The 20,713-nt window shown below is 39.9% G+C and overlaps 1 protein-coding gene across 3 annotated transcripts in view; it reads right to left on the bottom strand.

Annotated features, from left to right (window-relative positions):
* Positions 1 to 20,713, bottom strand: part of LOC134219486 (GATA-binding factor A) — a 139,246-nt gene that overhangs the window by 71,995 nt on the left and 46,538 nt on the right. For all 3 annotated transcript variants that reach the window (XM_062698231.1, XM_062698230.1, XM_062698232.1), the window contains exon 2: positions 17,951 to 17,998. The gene's annotated coding sequence lies outside the window, so the exon portion shown is untranslated. The remainder of the gene's footprint in view (positions 1 to 17,950; positions 17,999 to 20,713) is intronic.

The raw sequence follows: 20,713 nt of genomic DNA, 5'->3' as shown, positions 1-20,713 counted from the left end.
GTCCCTTTCGACCTTTTGTCCTTTTCGACCATTTGTCCCTTCGACCTTTTGTCTTTCGACGTTTTGTCTTTCGCCCTTTTGTCCTTTCGACTTTTTGCCTTTCGACCTTTTGTCCCTAACCCTACTCCACTGACTCCATCCAAAAGGTGCAAAAGATGGGTCATCTAAAAGCAACTTATAGTCGTTCCATAATCTCCCAACCATCACTCATAAGTATTAACAAGAATAGTAAGAAATAAAGCACAGTGTGGTAGATCGTACTCCGTAATGCATCACGAAAAAGTATCTACCAAGCATTACGGGTTTCATCTTGGTTCAGCCCTTGGTATCCGAGTATTTTCCTGCCGAGTTTTGAAGCTTTCTACATCCTCCACTGATTGTATGGCTATTGTGAGGCTGAACAGTGTTGAAAAATTCAAAAACTCAAGTTCTTGAACGTTTCAAATCAATCGTGAGTATCGTTGTATGTATTAAGTTGTGATGATGAATGTCTTGTTTTATTGCCAATTGTTGTTTATGGTTGTTTTATTCTTATCATGAATTTCGTGTAAATATTGTACACTATTTATTGCTGTCGAAATAGATTTAAGTAGTTCAATAAGATCAACAGTAGGGCAGTTCAAATTTCAAGAATGTTCGAAAATTCCAACTCCCATATGTTTATTAGCATCATTTTGATAATATAGGAGTCCTGGCAAAATTTCAGACAATTCGGTGGCCATTTAGGGGTGGCGCGAAGTCAATTTATGTTTATATGGAAATTTGTATGGGAAAAACCTTAAATTTATTCAAATCCTCCTATAGCTCTTAAATCGTTATGAATTCAAATAAACATCCCCAACCTCCATTTTTGGAATCTATTTGAGCTCAACTAGTGGGTAACTCATTAATTTTGATTTATATTTCCACTGCTACGTTGAGGCTAATTACACCATTTTAGCCATTTATACCATATTCACACTGTCAATAGATAGATTGAACTGTCAATCCACTCATAACTAATGTGTTATCCGGAGGTCTCATTTATATAGATTCCAAAAAGGGAGGTTGGGGATGTTTGTTTGAATTCATGACGATTTAAGAGCTGTAGGAGGATTTGAATAAATTTTAAGTTTTTCCCATACAAATTTCCATATAAACATAAATTGACTTCGCGCCACCCCTAAATGGCCACCGAATTGCCTGAAATTTTGCCAGGACTCCTATATTATCAAAATGATGCTAATAAACATATGGGAGTTGGAATTTTCGAACATTTTTGAAATTTGAACTGCCCTAATCAACAGTGATCAGTTGAATGTAATAAATACAAATAAACAAATAAACAAATCAAGCTCATAAAAAACGTGCTAACCAACCATGCAGAGAGGGGGAGCACCCAAAAGTTGACGTGGTACGGAAATTACGGACATAATCATGGCGTTTATGGGAGGCCGCCAGACTTTCAACAAGAATCTCAAATTCGCCGTGCTAATTCCTGCAACTAAGTTGCAGTGGGTAAACAGCAGTGAAAGTCTCTGCTAATGTCTACTAAGGAGGCGGACGTGAGATACGCCTCCTTATTGATTAAAGAAAGTTTAGTGGTGTGATACTTAAAGTGAGTAAGGTTGTGCAGGTTGCCGCCCCAAAAACGTCAAGTGTAAATCTGATCGAGCGTCTGTTCTCCATTTTAGGAGCGGCTCACAACAGCGTCTGCCCACTGCACACTGCGGGGCGCCAAAATCGTCATCGGGTACATGAACGCTCAGGTAGGAAGGGAGGAAATGTATATACCGTATCGAACGACAACGGCCAACGATGCATAAACTTTGCAGCCTCCCACGAAATGGTAGTCCGAAGCACTTTCTCCCCCCGCAAGAATATCCACAAGGCCACATGGAAATCACCTAATCAAGTAACGGAAAACCAAATCGACCACGTTCTAATCGACGGTATATTCTTCTCCGACATCACGAACGTACGCACTTACCGCAGTGCGAATATTGAATCCGACCCCTACCTCGTTGCAGTATATCTGCGCTCAAAACTCTCGACGGTGTACAATACGCGTCGGAGTCGTCCGCCGCGGCTAAACATTGGGCGGCTACAAGACGGTAGACTAGCCCAAGACTACGCGCAGCAGCTGGAAGTGGCACTCCCAACGGAAGAGCAGCTAGGCGCAGCGTCTTTCGAAGAGGGCTGGAGAGATATTCGATCTGCCATTGGAAGCACCGCAACCACTGCACTAGGCACGGTGGCTCCGGATAAGAGAAACAACTGGTATGACGGCGAATGTGAGCAGTTAGTAGAAGAGAAGAATGCAGCATGGGCGAGATTGCTGCAACATCGCACGAGGGCCAACGAGGCACGGTACAAACGGACGCGGAACATACAAAACTCGATGGTCAACACACGCGCCAGCAGGAAGATCGAGACCGTGAAGAGACGGAGGAACTGTACCGCGCTAATAACGCACGAAAGTTCTATGAGAAGTTGAACCGTTCATCTAAAGGCCACGTGCCACAGTCCGATATGTGTAAGGACATAAACGGGAACCTTCTTACGAACGAGCGTGAGGTGATCCAAAGGTGGCGGTAGCACTACGAAGAGCACCTGAATGGCGATATGGCAGACAACGGTGGCGGTATGGTAATAAACCTAGTAGCACGTGCGCAGGACATGCGACTTCCGGCTCCGAATCTCCAGGAAATCCAGGAGGAGATCGGCCGGCTGAAAAACAACAAAGCCCCTGGAGTTGACTAACTACTAGGAGAGCTATTTAAACATGGTGGTGAGGCACTGGCTAGAGCGCTGCATTGGGTGATTACCAAGATTTGGGAGTATGATGTTCTGCCGCAGGAGTGGATGGAATGTGTCGTGTGTCCCATCTACAAAAAGGGTGATAAGCTGGATGGTAGCAACTACTGCGCAATCACATTGCTGAACGCCGCCTACAAGGTACTCTCCCAAATTTTATACCGCCGCCTAACACCAATTGCAAGAGAGTTCGTGGGGCAGTACCAGGCGGGATTTATGGGTGAACACTCTACTACAGACCAGGTGTTCACCATACGTCAGGTATTGCAGTAATGCCGCGAATACGACGTGCCCAAACATCATCTATTTATCGACTTCAGAGCCGCATATGATACAATCGATCGGGACCAGCTATGGCAGCTAATGCACGAAAACGGATTTCCGAATAAACTGATACGGTTGATCAAGGCGACGATGGATCGGGTGATGTGCGTAGTTCGAGTTTCAGGGGGATTCGCGAGTCCCTTCGAAACGCGTAAAGGGTTACGGCAAGGTGATGGTCTTTCGTGTCTGCTATTCAACATCCCTTTGGAGGGAGTAATACGAAGGGTAGGGATTGACACGAGTGGTACGATTTTCACGAGGTCCGTCCAGTTAATTGGTTTCGCCGACGACATTGATATCATGGCACGTAACTTTGAGAGGATGGCGGAAGCCTATATCAGACTGAAAAGCGGAACTGCTAAACGGATTGGGCTAGTCATCAACACGTCGAAGATGAAGTACATGATAGGAAGAGGCTCAAGAGAGGTCAATGTAAGCCACCCACCACGAGTTTCTATCGGTGGTGACGAAATCGAGGTGGTTGAAGAATTCGTGTACTTGGACTCACTGGTGACCGCCGATAACGATACCAGCAGAGAAATTCTGCGACGCATAGTGGCTGGAAATCGTACGTACTTTGGACTCCGCAAGACGCTCCGATCGAATAGAAGTCGCCGCCGTACCAAACTGACTATCTACAAAACGCTTATAATACCGGTAGTTCTCTACGGACACGAGACCTGGACGATGCTCGTGGAGCTGTTGGGAAAACCATCCATCGTTCACACCGCGAAAATCGGATGACTGGGGTGGGCCGGTGCACAGCGGGCAAGGTGGATCGATCAGGTGGAGGACGATTTGCGGACCCTCCGCAGACTGCGTGGCTGACGAAGTGCAGCCATGGACCGAGCTGAATGAAGAAGACTTTTATGTGCAGCACAGGCCACTCCGGCCTTAGTCTGGTTATGTTAATAAATAAATAAATAAATCACAACAGCGTCTGTTCCCCATGTCAGGGGCAGCTGAACATCGTTCAAGTGCCAGCGAAGGATTCTAAGCTAAATTGTGCACCATGATAGACCAAAAATTTATGCAGAATGATCCTTCGGAAATTTAAGGGATTGGTGTCAGGCCCTGCCACCCAGCTTTAAAAAAAACAGCAACGAATAAACAGCTAAAGAATATAGACCGGAATAAACGGCGAAGACCACAGCGACGAAAAGGTACTAGCGATTGGAAACTCGGTTCGTGAAACTGAAAATGTCTCAACTTTATCGGAATCACGCGCATACTCGGCGATGTGCTCAAAGACCGTGGATTCGACATCGTAGCGTTGCAGGAGGCTTGTTGAAAAAGATCAATGGTGCGAACGTTCAGAGGTAATCATACTATCTACCATAGCTGCGACAACACACGAGTTAGGAACAGCTTTCATACTGATGGGCAATATGCAAAAGCGCGTGATCGGGTAGTGACCGAATCATGAGAGAATGTGCAGGCCGGTTCTTCAACTTTAGCATAATCAACGTCCATAGCCCATACTCCGGGAGCACTGATGTTAATAAGGACGCATTCTACGCGCACCTGGAACGTGAGTACTACAGCTACCCAAGCCACGACTTCATCATACGAGATTTGAACGCTCAGGTTGACCAAAAGCATTAGTTTAGACCGACTATTGGAAAGTTCAGTTCCCACCGGCTGACGAACGAAAACGGCCTAGAAGTCTGCCCTGAGACAGTCTCTGCTCCCTTCATGGACATTGGGAATCCAAATGGTTCGCAAGCAGAGACATTGCTTTGAGAAGATTCAAACCACCCACCAGGCCAGATAACAAAAATTCGAAATATCGTCACATTTTCTCCCGTCTACGAATTGGCCATACCCGCCTTACCGATGGCTACATACTGGAAAAGATCAAACCCCCAATATGTAGCACTTACAATGTTCCCCTCACAGTCCCCCATATCTTATCAGAATGTATCGCTTACGCTTGACTTTAAACTTGAGTAGCACACCTGATTACCTGAAGAGATTCTATCGCCACCCAACGAAGACAAATTGATCCAATTCCTGAAGGACACCAACTTGATCGACCAACTGTGAACATCAACCGTTAGGGATGAATGACCTTATGGGTTAATATCCCTCAAAAAACAAACCAGAACCAGGGCGGCCTACCAAAAATTCTAAAAAAAAATCTTGAGCCGCTTTAATAGCCATTAATAATTTATAATTAATAAAAAGATCTTTCGTTTTTCAAGTTCGAATTAGGGTTGAAAAATTCTGCTAGAGATTTATCGCGTCACATGGCTTTTGGAAGATTTATCGCGTGACATCAAGCTCTGCAAAAAGTACTCCACCTTGCATCAAATATATATTCCAGAAAAAGTTATGTTTCGAACAAATTCAAATTCCACTACCATCAGTTTCATAAAACTGAACCTCAACAATTTTGATCCGATCGCTAGTGGCGCCATATCACACCCGGAGAAATGCCGAACACCCTTGGCGACGGCCGGCGGCGCCAGTTATTTCCCAATCGGCGATGTTAGTCTCCTGCGGCTGATTGAATCTAACAACTGATCGAATGCACCATTCATCTTCTCCGTGCGCATGGTGGAGCCGGAATCGAAGAAGAAAACCAGAACCGAGATCAACAAGATCTCGACAGATTTGTCTCCTTCCGCCTTTATCACGAATTCCCAAGGTATGGGCCTGCCGAGCGACGGCGGCTTGACTTGAAAGAGTTGTTGCGTCAAGTTCTTTCTCTCTGTTTGTTTTACTGTGCGGGGTGCTCTCTGTACGCGCCTCTGTGCGTTTCGAATGGTGACAGTTCCCCTCGAGCGTCGAAAAAACAGACCACGATCCCTGACTCCGAAGAGGAACAGCTATTAAATGTTTCTTCGGTAATAAACTAGAGATGGGAACGGAGATGGAAACCAAACTCGCTATTAGTCGGATTGACAAATTTATCCGATGCGATGGGTGGATGTCGCTTTTTTTTCAAGGGTACGAAAGAACTGTGCCGCGCTTAAAAGCCTTTTCCGCTCTTCTCGCATTAAAGTTTTACGATTTTAATTATTCCGAAACCAGAACCTCGATGTTCGGCGTCTCCGAGCAACAGAAGCCACCTCAGTTGGATGATCGTACATTTCACGGTAATGATCTTAACGATCATTTCCCAGTCGGATTGAGTGATTCATCCTCAAAACAATGCATTCCCTTGGAACATTATGTACCAAAAAAGTACCATTCGTAAGCCGCTAGTTGTCGTGTATATTTTGTGACTCATTATTTTCAATTGTTTAATTGGAAATAGGACTTCTATGATGATTTGAGAATGAAAATTGCCTTTCCCAACTTAACCAATGCTAGATACAGATACGGATAAGCAAGGTGAAGAAATTGATCCTTCTCAAAGAGAACCATGAAGATTGATTACATGTGAGTCACATGTAAAATAATTATAGTTATCAAAATTTTGAAACCTTTTATTGCCTGAATGAGCAATGTTTAGGTTATGTAGGTTAAAAAACCATTCTGCTTAGACAAAAGCATTGCTTTATTCCACACAATGTCTCATCACCAATAGTCTTCATGGTTCATGACTGGCCCCACAATATTTAAAGGAAGGAAGCTTTTTACAAAATTAATTGATCGAAATTAATTCATTTAGCATATCGCGTCTGTCACCGGGCACTGACCAATAGGGGCACACCCCGTTCCCGGTGGGGAACTTCCAAGGGACACCAAAGTTCGATTCCATGTAGCCACTAATGGACCAGGCAATCGTGATCGCTCGCTCTTTCGCTGACCGCCATTGGAAGAAATATTTGTGAACATTTTTCAAATTTGTCGGCATGTTTTTCATTCCCTCGATATCCATGCTGCCGCGAGCTTAGTGATCAACGCGATTCACGCTGAAAACCGGCTTCGAGATGGTTGGAGCAGAATGCAATCTTCGTCTGCCCAGCAGCAGGGAGATGTTCTGTTGATCGCAGTGGAGCGGGGAGGAATTTCGAATACGCGCAACAGACGCCACCATCATCATTGCATCGGCGCGCCATGTAGTAGAGGAATATGGCTCTTGGTGGAGTTTTTCTTCTCCGCGATCGAGGGAAATTTACGGCATGCTCCGCAGCGTAATATCGTAAATAATTTTTCAAACGCCATCTTGCCGAAGCATGGGTCGTAAATTTCCCTCTTCTGTTTTAATTGCTTTTATGTGACGATCATGGGAACGAATTGTACTTGTGGGAAATTAAGATGTGGATAAAAAGATTTGGAGGGATTGGTTGGGATGAAATGCAGCATCCAGTAAGAGAAAGTCCTTTGCACATACTGAATTGGAGTTGAGTTATTTAATAGTATTCAGCTTTTTACTCATTGTTATCTACATAAATACTGAAAAACCTTTTTTAGATTGTTCAGTTTAGATTGTTGTTACTTGGCAACTATTTTTTATTAGCATATAATTTTATTTGGCACACCCAACCAGCAAATGACAGATTTTAATGTTCTGTACTTGCAATATTTTCATATCAAGCATTACTTCAATACATTATATGTATGCTAGAATTGAAAACCTTGCAGAATTGTATATGCCAAGATTGTATACAAAGAAACGTAAGAAATGTTTTTTGAGTGCATTTTTTTGGTACTCACGAAAAAAATTATAACAAAAGTTTTTCTTTTCGAAACAGCTTAATTTTATATTTTTGAACTAGATCTAAATTATGAGATATGGAAATTTCAGGTAAGCAAAAACAAACAACAATCATTGTCAAAACATCAAACGCCTATTTCTCATTGAACAAATAAATAAATAATTTATTGTTATCCTTGTTGATATTGGACGTTTTTATTACCGGTTTGTCTCGACAACTTCCTCCTATTTTGTCTCGCTACCTACTGCCTTTTCAAATATGATCTGATCGCATAGTTGCAAGAAAGACCAAACAAGAAACACAAAACCATTCAACAGAGCCCGTAACACAGGTAGTGACTCGTGAAGTCGAGCATCAATGTTAAGATTTAAAAACTGCTTCGCACAGATAAGGTTTGGACATCGATCTCTAGTTTATTTTCGTATCGATGACTTAACATTCCTAAATTTTCCTTCGTAGGCACCTACGTATTGCCTGTCTGTCCTTACCTGTTCTAACCCCGTCAAATGTGCACCCAAGAAGAATTGGTTGTTATTTTCAATCGGATTAAGTGGATTATAGCATTGAACCTGGCAGCAGCGAAGTGACGAAAATGGGACGGATGGTTGTCATTGTCGATGCGCCCGAAAATGTGATTAGTACCACGTTCGATAATGAATTTCTGCTGTTCATAATGACTCTCGGATCAATGAATGAATAGTTTCGGCAGGAAATTTGGCATTAATCTGTTCTGACTTCAACGAGAGGAACAGGTAGCAGAAATCCATCAGTCTTCAGAACTGGGCTGATGACGTGGATGACAGGGCCAAGATTGATGTTGTTATGCGGCGCACGCGGCGGAACCAGGGCGCAATGGAAGAAGCGTCACTTGTTTAACTTTGAGTGTTTTCTCTTTCCATGTTGAACCTCGTGGAGGTGTGGATTGTGTGCCTGACAGAAGCTTTTCTGCCATGTCGTTATTCTCGGCCGATGATGGATTTTTGTAATAGGCTTACGGAGATAGAGTGGAAAGCAATACTCATGTGGCTACCACATTTCAACACTTATCGATAGGTGATTAATGAACTCAGTGGGCTGACTGGTGATGGGCGGAACTTATCACGACGTGGTAATGAATATTAGGTGTAAATGTCACAGCAGTTGACTACTGTCATCAATCTGCCGCCAAAGAAGGATTTTTCTTGCAAATAGTGGTAAGAATTAGCAATAAGCTCTTCGCATAATTTCGTAGGTGGTACAAACCTAGATTATTGTATAGTAGCATCACTTTCGCCATCACATATAATGGGGCTGGTTATTGCTATTGTGTGGAAGTGAGAAAATTCCAAACAATCAAGATCGAACTTGCTGTTTGTAAAATCGAAGCAGTCATCATACACCAATTATAATATTTTTTTAAGAAATTCAAATCGCGTTATTCGCTGCATCATTAACACTGCTCAGAAGGTTTTGGTTGGGCCAATTTTTTTTGCGTAGAAATATTTTTTCCACCAATCCTCCATTTTTTATTCAAGATGGCACAGCAATTACCCACCTAAGCCTTGCATCTTTTAGCCTTGCGAGCAAAGGCGTAAGATCGCCAATCCGGAGATTTCGAGTTCGATTCTCGGTTCGGTCGCGGTCTAGGATGTTTTCGGGTAGGAAACTTTCTCGACACCCTGGGCATACTTGCCTGCCACACAAGATACATACTCATGATACTAAAGCGGGCATAGAAAAGCTTTCAAATAATAACTGAGGAAATGCTAAGGGAAGATCCATTAATTACGTAACGCAAAAATTGGCCATTTTCAACTCCCCCCCCCTATGTCACACTTTTTGTATGAATCACTTAATTTTTTTGTATGGATTGTCACACTTCGGGCAACCCCCCTCCCCCTAAAAGCGTTGCGTAATTTATGGATGCTCCCTAATAGAATAGAAAGTTGAAAAGTAGGCCAAGTTCTAGTTGCAATGTAGAGCCATTGAAAAAGAAGAATATTAAGATGCCTTGTGTTACTCTTAATCATGGGTTCCCAAACTGTGGGTCGTGACCTCCAAGGGGGTATGAAGAATGGATAATTGGTCACATGAAAAATCTCACTTTCCAGACAGCTATCGGATCAAGAAAATGATTTTGCATTACAGTTGTATTATATATCTATCATCGTTAGATCGTTATTGAATATATGGCTAATATTAATCATCTCCACATAATCAGAATGCATTTGATTGATTTTAATATTGTTGATTCAAACAATCTAAAGTAAAGGGAAACATCAAAATTTTTAGCTTGTTTGTTCAATTTCAAATATTGTGTAAACTTTACAATATGAGGATCTGATATTCCTTGCCGATAAATGACTTTTCAATAGCTTCCTTTTGTACTAAATAAGATAATGGAGGTACCTCTGCAAGTATCGATTTGAGTGTCCGGTATTGGAAGGCCCTGTGATGGACAAGTTTTTGGATTAGGATCTAAGTGATGAATGGATGATTATAGAACGTCAAATTTTACGCAGCTAATCACTTCTTTTGTGATCCCAGATTTTGGCAAATACAATGAAGTCTATTACAATCCCAATCTAATCAAATCCATAAAACCATAACTTAGCGATGTTGAACTTCATTACTCATAAAATAAAATAAAACACAAAAAAAAGATCTAATTCGAAATCCAATCCAGATTTAATTTAAATCCGAACCAAATCCAATTCAAACCCAATTAAAATCTAATTTAAATCCAATGAAATCAGAATCCAATCGAGTTCAAATCCAATCCAAATCTAATTCAAATCGCATGCCAATTCAATCCAAATCCAAACCACATCCAATTCAAATCAAATCCAAGTCCAATTTAAATCTAATTCAAATCCAACCCAATCCAACTCCAATCTAAATCCAAATCCATTACTAATCCTAATCAGAAAATAATCTAATACCAATCCTAACCAATCAAATCTAAGTCCAAACGTTATCCAAGTGTAATCCCAATACAATCTAAATGTAATCCAATTCAAATCCAATCCAAATCCAATCCAAATCCAATCCAAATCCAATCCAAATCAAATCCAAATCCAATCTAAATCCAATCCAAATCCAATCCAAATCCAATCCAAATCCAATCCAGATCCAATCCAAATCCAATCCAATCCAAACCAATCCAACCAATCCAACCAACCCAAATCCAATCCAAACCAATCCAAATCCAATCCAAATCCAATCCAAATCCAATCCAAATCCAATCCAATCCAAATCCAACCCAAATCCAATCCCAATCCAAACCAAATCTAAGCCAAATCGAATCCAATTTTAATCCAAATTCAATCCAAATCCCTTCCAAATCCAATCCAAATCCAATCCAAATCCAATCTAAATCCAATCCAAATCCAATCTAAATCCAATCCAAATCCAATTCTTTTAGATTTTCTGCGGGAACTTCTTTGAAGTTGTCACGAAGGATTCTTTGGAAATTCCATGGAAAGTTTTTTGGAATTTCAAAAGTAAATTGTTTGGAATTTCCGTGGCAAATTTTTCAGAACAAAAATTATTTAGAATATACATGAAAAGTTCTTCAGAATTTCAGTATTCTTTAAAATTAATACAGAAAATTCTTCAAAATATCCACGGGATACTCTAAAGAGTTTCCAGGGGAAACTCTCTGAAGTTTTCACTAGACTTTTCCGGAATTTGTTTTCTACGCGAAAGGGCATATGGACGAAAATGCCGTTCGAACGAACTGGTCATTTGGACAAAAAAAGTCGTTTGGCCGTATAGGATATTTGACCAAAAATACCGTTTTCCGAAATAGTCGATTGACAGAAAAGCCTTTTGACCAAAACTATCATTTGGCCAAATGGGTCAACATTTTCGACCATATTACCTGTTCAGCCAATAGGTCAATTCTGTCAAATGACCATTTCAACCAAACGGAATTTTCAGCCAGATGACTTATTCGGTGAAACTACCTTTTCGGGCAAATGACTTGTTAGGGAAAACGCTTTGGCCTTATGAAATTTTCAGCCAAACCGTTTTAGATTTAGTAACCCATTCGCTCGAACGGTCATTTCGGCCAAAGTATTCGGTCAATGTCTTTTGACTTAACCACCCACATCGGGTTACCCATTAATATCGGGTTGTATCTAGTATTTGAGTGCACTTTTATCAACAACACCGAAAAGTCAATTTGTAAAATGAATGTTTTATGCGATCGGTACTAAACATTGCTAACGACACATGTTGTTTAAAAAAAACACCTGGGATATCCTTATATAATATCTTAGCTTAACATAACTTAACTTTTCTTTTCTTCTCTTCAAGGGAAATAACTAGAAAAGTATTTTTGAACAAATGTAGTGTCATGAACAAAAAAATCATTCCGGAAAAGCTTGTTAGTCGTCGACTAACCGCGACCACCCACTACTACAGGACTGATACCAACTGAAGGGACTCTTGGAACTCGTTAATCTGCTCCAAAATGATACGGAGCGTGACAAAATGGTTCACACAGGATCTTTCGGCGTGGAATCCGGCCTGCTGCCGCCGGAGAGTCACATCGATCTTCTCCTTAATCCGGCCTAGGATAACTTTGCATAGAACTTTGAGAACGGTACACAGCAACATAAAACCTCGCCAGTTATCGTACACGCTTGAAGTAATTACACCATTCTGTGTTCCGTTTACACGAAACGGAGCTCTTCTGGAACAACCCATATTACGAGTAACTGCATTGTTACTCATATTAATGTAACCGACGGCTAACGATTTTTGATGAATTCATTTCACACAGTGAAAAGCAGTCGGAATTGGAACCTAACCTCAATTGTATGTTTTCAAGTTGATGTTAAAGGAAGCCAACAATCTTAATTAATTTGAATAGCGCAATCAACATAACAACATGAAAGCTATTGATTGCTATATTCAAATTAATTCATGAAAAAAATGTTACTTAGGTCCTTTTGAAAAGTTAAGCGAGATTTTTCAACACATTTAGTGTTTAAAAAGGCTCATCCAATGCTGACTTACCGCAATTTTCAGTGTTATTTTTCTAAAAAGTCTAAAATCTAAAAAGATGAATAGATTCAAGAAATTATTTTATTGGATGAAAAACTCAAAAAAACTTAAGTCTTAAAAATGTTAAATTGATGAAATCGCGATTGAAAATGTCCAAAACGTACTCGATCGATTTTAGAAAGCAAAATAGTGATTTTGAGGGAAAACAAAAATATGGCAATAGAGGGTTTACGTGTTATTTGGCCAAAGGGCTTTCCACTGGAAGATTTTCGGCCAAACGACCCTTCCTCTTTTATAATTTCTGGTGTAATTGTCAAAGATTTCTTATGGACAATATTTGTTTGGCCAAATGATATTTTTGGTTTAAATGGCTTTTTTGCTATCGACCATTTCGGCCAAAGGATCATTTTGGCAAACGGTATTGTCGGTCAAATAACCTATTTGGCCAAACGACTTTTCGACCAAATGACCAGTTCGGTCGAACGATGTTTACGTCCCTGTCCGTCGTTTGATCGGGAACGAATTGATCGTTTGTCTGAAACGGTTAATAGGTCGCAAATGATTTGGCCAAAAACACCATTTGGCTAAAGTAGAACTTTGGCCGGAAAAGTTGTTTGCCCTTACAGGTCATTTAGCTGAAAATACCGTTTGGTCGAAAATATCGTTTGATCCAGTAGATCATTTGACCGAAAATGCGGTTTGGTATAAAGGATCTTTTCGAGGAAACAGTGCTTTAGCCCGAAATTGTCCTTTAAGCTAAATAATCATTCGGCCAAACGGCATTTTCAGCCAAATAACCTATTTAGCTAAACTAGTTTCTCGGCAAAATTACCAGTTCAGCCAAATTACACTTTCAGATGAGTGTCCATTTCGGCCAAATGGGCCTTTCTGTCAAGCGACCATTTTGATGAAATGGCATTTTCGGCTAAATGAGCAATTCAGTCAACCGACTTTTTCAGCCAAAGGAACTGTTCGACCGAAAGACATTTTCGGCTGTATGTCCCTTTCGACCAAATGACATTTTCGACCAAAAAACTTTGTGCTTCGGAATTGTTTGTTTGGTCAAATGACATATTCAACCAAACAACAAATGACTTAATGCCAAACAGTCTATCTCTGTTCAATTTATGTTCTGTTTAATTTTATTTCAATGAGAAATTCTATGGGAAATTCTGTAAACTTCTACAAATTTGAAATGGCGTGAAAAATTATAGACTAGCGGCGGGACAAACTTTAAACGGCAGCGGCGTGCCAAAAACTGTCGGCGTTCCGTTTTCCATCTCACTGAAAATATATTCATTTCATCGTGAAAGTAAGAAATGCGGCACCAATTTCGTCGCTTCTTTTTGCTTACATGCGTGGTCACTGCTGAAAAAATCACAAAAATGAGACACAAATCCAATACTTTTCCATTGCTTTGTTTTTCGTGGGATGAATATCGGAGCTATGAGATCCGGGAGCAGTAACCCTATAGTTAAAACTATAGATAGTAGAATCTATAGATGAGCGAAAGCATGGCTGAGTCGATTTTTTTGCCCGTGCGCACGCGCAAATGACGTCACAGCCCTTAACGTTTCCATTGAAATCGTGACGTCATGCTCGTTTGGAGACACGTTTGACAGTTCGTTTGGAGACAGAGGATTTATCTTCGCTCATCTATATATTCCACTATCTATAGATAAAACGTACCAATGTATGGGTAATAATACCTTGCTATATCCAGATTTCTAGGGTAGATACTCCCACAGCTCTAGTAAAAAATTAAGCATCCCTTGAAAAAATAATAAATAACTTCAGGAAACTATAAGAAATGGCTGAGAAATTGGTGAAAACTAAGCGAATCGGTCGAAAAGCCACTGAGTAAAGTCATTTCAAAACGAATGTATCCGCGTAGTTGTTTTCTGCAAATGTGTCCTAGCATTGATACAGTCTCGGGAACAAAAGGTTGTTAGCTTAGTTAGGTTTCCTATCCACTGCTGCATGTCAGGACAGACACTTTTTGATCTACACCTTTTTTTGACGAACAGAGCTCGATTAGAGTAGAGGATCACATAGGGGAACGGTTCGGTTCCCATAGCTCCTATTTCCATCCCATCCAAAACAAAGCAATGAAAAGGAATTTGGTTTGTTTCTTATTTTTGTGATTTTTCTCACAAGTGAGCACGCGTGTTAGCAAAAAGAAGCGACGAGATTGGGGCTGTATTTCTTTGTTTTGCAATGAGATGAATATATGTAAAGTGAGATGGAAAACGGAACAGTTCTCCTATATGTTCAATAAATTTTTGCCTTTCGCTTATACTAAGTATACGTAAAGGCTATAGGATCACTCCAAAACCGAACTTTTCATAGAAGGCTCGGAGACCCATAGTGTTATATACCAATCGACTCAGCTCGACGAATTGAGGTGATGTCTGTATGTGTGTATGTATGTATGTGTGTGTATGTGTACATAAAAATGTAAGACGCACTTTTTTGTACTTAGCCTTATCCGATTTGCTTGCATCCGACGCGGAATCCTTCCTAATTTTTCACTATTGAAAATTGGCCCAATCGGCCATTGCGTTCCGGAGTTATTAAAAAAACATAGATTTTTTCCCCATTGGAAAAAAAAATCAAAATCGAAAAAAAATTTTTTTTCAAAGACTGCTGCAATGCATTTAAATAAACGCAAATGAATGAGAATTGATAGAAATAAGTGAATCTATCTCCCCAAAGTGCAATTTTGACCTCTCTTATGTGCTTTTCTTGTTCACATTATGCCTTTTCTAGTTTTATGATACACGAGAAAGGCACCATCACCGCTAGGTGGATTATTCTGGTTTTTTTAATATTATTATTCGACAGGGTTATTTGCTATTACTATTTTTGGATTTTTACAATGTAGGGTTATTCAAACACGTTTAAATTTTCCAAGCTAATTCGAGCTCATTTGAATTACCCTAGACTAATAAAGCCCGAAAGAATAAAATGTATTTTATTCTGCTGCAGAACTTTGACAGGAGCGAAATGGCTTTATAGCTCCCACAGAAAATATTCAAAAACAAACAGGTTTAAAATGTAAAACAGATATCCGGTAACTAAAAGAAGTTTATTGAATATTTGTATGCTCTTAATAACTACTGTTCTTTCTAACTGACACACTTTCAATTCCACTTGTCCACTACATTGCCTGTCCATTCCACTGCATTAAGGCAGCGTTCGAATAAATGATCCTCATCCCATGTGCACTTGGAAATGAAAACAGACTAATTGTTAACACCCGAATGCAAGGCAAAAGACGGACCGCGAAGTTTAAAAGCCCCGTCTGGATACTTTGTATGCAGCATGTTTTCGTTACGCTCGCTCGCTCGGTAGCGGGAAACTGCACAACGTTTTCGGCCTTATTCGTTCGTTGTTTCTATAGAGTGATGGGTGCATCACTCTGTCCGGTTCGGTTGCATCAACAGTTGGTCCCACAGACACTGTCGAATGCAATTATAACTAATTGAGTTTTAAATGAATGCATTTATTGGGACGAACTCATAACTATTCCATTATCATTCTGTCGAAGTGTGTGGCTACAGACAGCTATGCTTCCGAACGGTAGCGTGTTCAGCTGTTGGATGATGCAACCCGAAAGGAACCGGCGAGAAAAGAAGCGTAGGTGTTAAAATAAAAGGTGGTTCACATGATATTCAAACAGTTTTTTTTGACTCAAAGAAAAAAAAGCTTTTGCGTTTCTAGAATGGCATGTTAAGGTTCTGAAGGCAAGAAACATCATATTTCAATAAGCAGCAGCAGCATGGATAGCTGAAAACGAGCAATGGGAACCAATGTTCATTGCATATTACTGTATAAAAATAAAAAACTCATATTTTAAAAGAGCATGTCGCTGCATATGATGTACGTATAACTCAAACTGCAGAAATACAAAAAAAATTGTTGTATTAAGCAAAAAGGTATTTATTCATTTCTGTAGAAGATGACGTCAAATACCGGGAAAAACAGCTAATATACGTCTGGAACTTATATCTCAACCCCGTCCGTCATTGAAAAATGTAAAATCAAATCTCTACCCACCACAAGTACGTTGGCCCATGTCCCTTTCCTCTTATTAACTGTTAATAATAATGATATCAATAATTAATAAATTATTTGCGAGCGTCTGATATCATGATTGTAGATATCATTAAGAATTTCAGATCAGTAAATTGTAATACACGCCTGATCCAGTCAAATAAATGCAACATCAGAAAAAAAAACAACCAACATTTAAACGGGGAACTAATTTTTCTTTGACAGTTGCGAAGGTGAGGAGAATTCTCCGGCTTTAACTATAAAGGGTGACCGGCTCGAATATTGTTCCGTTGAAGTAGGGTCTTTAATCATTGTACGTTGATAATAGGATAATAGGTTTGGCGTAATTTGCAATTTCGTTGACTCTGATCAACTACGCATTGTATAGTATAAAGTTAAACTAAGCTAAGCCAATTCGGATTTGAGACAAGGCCAAATATTGAGTGTTCTTGCAGAGTAAGGGTATGCGAAAACACATTTTATCCTGGCAAAACGGAACGAAATTTGAAATGTCCATGTTGGTTCGTAATGAAACGAATTAGGGTCCCATTTAATTCAAAATTTCGCGGAATTTTCATTGAATTTTTTTTTTGTATGCAAATTTTTTCTTTAATATATTGAAAATCAAATAACTGTTTTACGACCAAATAGTATTTTAGTAAAAGATGCAGCAGCCTATAATAAAATGCCTCCTTCTCGTTTATCTACTGTTGGGTTAAGCTATTCGCGTTGTTGTGTATATCAATATGAAGTTCATAATCACTACCGATGCCCATCAGATAGAGAATTAATATTAGCATGCCCACTCGAGGAATGCTCTACAGCTTCCGAAAATGCACAAAGATATCTGCTTCAGATTGTAATTGGAAATTTTTTGTGAAACAGTTAACAGTTTTTAAGTGATTGACAGTGATTGAAATTCGGTTACAAGTTGAGCGGAATTCCATTACATTTCGTTACATGGAACTTAACTAAACGAAATGAAATCAGGAAATCAAATTTCGCCACGCTCAAATTCCGCGGATTTTCGTTTCGAATCAAATGAAACGATTTTTTTTCGAAATATCGCATATCCTTATTGCACAGCAGTTCTTTTGCAGGGTATTTAAATTGGCAGCTGCCTATTGCCTAGATTCTAGCTAATAAAATACTTATTGATCATAAGTACTCACCTATGAGGTCTCTGAAGAAGTATAAAGATCCATGGCATATATCACAGTCTGGAATGAAAAATGAGAGTTTCTGAGTGAACTTGTTTTCCTCTAAGAGTCATCATAAGTCATTCTGACTTCTTTTCACACGCACGCATGGACGTCCATTTCAGAAGCACACAACAAAAACATCAACCACTGACTAACCAGTCAGCGCAGTGGGAGCTACAGTAGTGAATTTCTCAGATGGTACAAGCGATGCTCTTTAGATATCAACTGATATGTGCCGCTGGGAGTCAAGAGGCGATGAAGTATTTCACTACACGAGGCAATAGTGGACGATGTCCGGTGCAATGTGAGCTATGTAGAAAGAAAAATTCACGTGACATGTGATTTATAAATGTGAGCTGAGTTGGGAACCGGTACATGTCCGTTTTTGCTGGCCCATGGGAACTGGATGAGTGTGTAAAACAAGGTTTTTATGGTGCAATTTTTCACCCAACACTCGGCAGTTGCTTCCTTCGGATGTAGATTTTCGAGGCTGCGTCACGTCGTCATATGATTTCAGTCCAGGTTACTGCTTGGGAGAAAACATGTTTCGCTCGTTTTCGATGCTTTAGTAGAAGCATTATTCTTTGTGCCATGCTCAATTACTTCAGAAGATGCAACACAACAATCAATTGGGCCCTTATTGCACGTGCATGGTAAAGAATATTTGGAAAAAGCAAGGCAAAAATATCATGACAGACGTTCACGCAGAGACCAGCAGCGCAGTGCACAGCAGTGGCATTGGCGCCAGTGCACTTTAAGGAACAGGTCTGGTGTCTGTCGAACTACGACATTGCTTTTTATGGAACGTAGGTACATCCCTTACATAGTTCTATAGAATTTCCACTTCCTTTTTCATGATTAGTCCTTTTTACCTGTATACTGAAAGCCTATTGTCACTTAGAGTACATTTACGAATTATGTAACCCTGAAAATGGGCTTAAATAATCAAAAATACAAACATTTATTTGATTTGTAGATTAACTGACACAATGCCTAATCGATATTTACGATCATTTGGAGTTTTTCTGGATAAAGATGTATACAAAAGGCTTAGCATTGGATTGAATTCTGATATTTTGTATGCTTTGCTTCTTAAAGCACGTTTATTGATAGTCTGGTAGAAGTATGACATATTTATTAAAAAAATGTCCATCTGTCAATTGTGCTGTTAAAATAAATTATTTTCCCCCAGATTTTTTGTCCGGGGTTTGATTTAAGTTGATTGAGACCTTAAGCTTTAATGAAACAATTAAAAAAACAAAGAAATTCAAATGGTATTTGGAAAGCTGTGAAAGTTAACTAAGGTTAACTAAAAGATTAAAGAATTATAACCACGTAAAAGAAACATGGGTGTGCTAGAACTTTAACGTATGTAACTCTTTGAGAGAAGATGAAGGGTTATATATAACAACATTAGAGGCTTAATATAAAAAGCGGTACATAAGAAATAAGGGAATTAAAACCTGCAGTTTGTCTACACTACAATTCGTAGAGTCCTCCGTGAAAGAAGGTAATTCTATCAAATTCAGAAATTGTTAAATGTAAGTAGATGTCACGAGATTTCAGATCTTCAAAGAGAGACATTCGCCAGAAAATTTATAAATTAATGTTCTTCATACTGACCAGATCAATATTTAAGAAATAATCCACAAATACCTTCAACTCAAAACAAATTCAAGATTAATTTTCCATGAAAATCCTACATGTCTGTGCAAATGACGGCTGGTGGCAGCCCATCAGGGAAAATAACGTTATTCATACGCTGCTGCTGCCACTGCGGTCGGCCACTTAGAGCTTGATTTCCTCGGGCTGGCCATGTGGACGACGGTAACTGCAACAAATCAACCAGCCCAGCCAGCACCACCATCACCGTAAATCTTCGCCCGTGAAGGGAATATATGTTAATTTATGAATTTGTACCGCGTGGTTGTTGGTACTTGTGATGTTGCCCGTGCTACCATGCTGCGATGAGTATGATGATCATCATCATGGATGGAGAAGGAGAACAAGGTTGCAGAGGGTGGGGCTATAAATAAAATATGAAAGAATTATTGGCCGACTAGCAAAACAGCAGCGAAAATAGTAAGGAAATGATGGTGTTTGATGTCGATGAAACCAGAAAGCCAGAGCGCGTCTGGTGGTCCACCATTTTCAGACCGGTCATTGCAAGGGAATCGGTCTGACTATAGAGTAACTCTTACTCCAACTCTATCATGCATAAGTCTTAAACGAAAGTGGCAATCCAACTTTGCTATGAGCCTCACATTACAGTCCCGTTTGTATGTCCAATAAAACCATCATCATTTACAGTGCTTTCCGTCTTATTTGTCCGCTGACAGAGAGTTTTGCTTTCCTCAGTTGCACTGTTTTTAGTTTTAAGCCAGTTATGACGCGTGGCTGATGGATTGAAAATTTATTCATGAATTACTGTTTGAAACAATTTCCATTTATTGCAACACAGCCCGCATTCGGTCAGTAGTTTCAAGGTTAAATCATGAATAGTTAAAAATAAGGATTTATTTTCATTGTGGTAGTACTGCTTTTCTCGCTGGTGTTCAGTTTTTATCATACTGTCAAACATTTATTAAAATTTTGTAGGTTCTTTAAATAAATAGGGTAACCGTACCCTTAGTGGAGGAAGCACCAATAGAGTAGGTAATGGGGTTTTTATGATGTTTATCATAATTCATGGGCGTAGCCAGAGGGGGGCAGGGGGGGGCCGTCGCCCCCCCC

This window comes from Armigeres subalbatus, chromosome 3 (genome assembly GCF_024139115.2).
Source record: "Armigeres subalbatus isolate Guangzhou_Male chromosome 3, GZ_Asu_2, whole genome shotgun sequence".
NCBI classification, from domain to species: Eukaryota; Metazoa; Arthropoda; class Insecta; order Diptera; family Culicidae; genus Armigeres; species Armigeres subalbatus.
The sequence above is the reverse complement of the archived record's forward strand: the minus strand, read 5'-3'. Positions and strand labels throughout refer to the sequence as shown.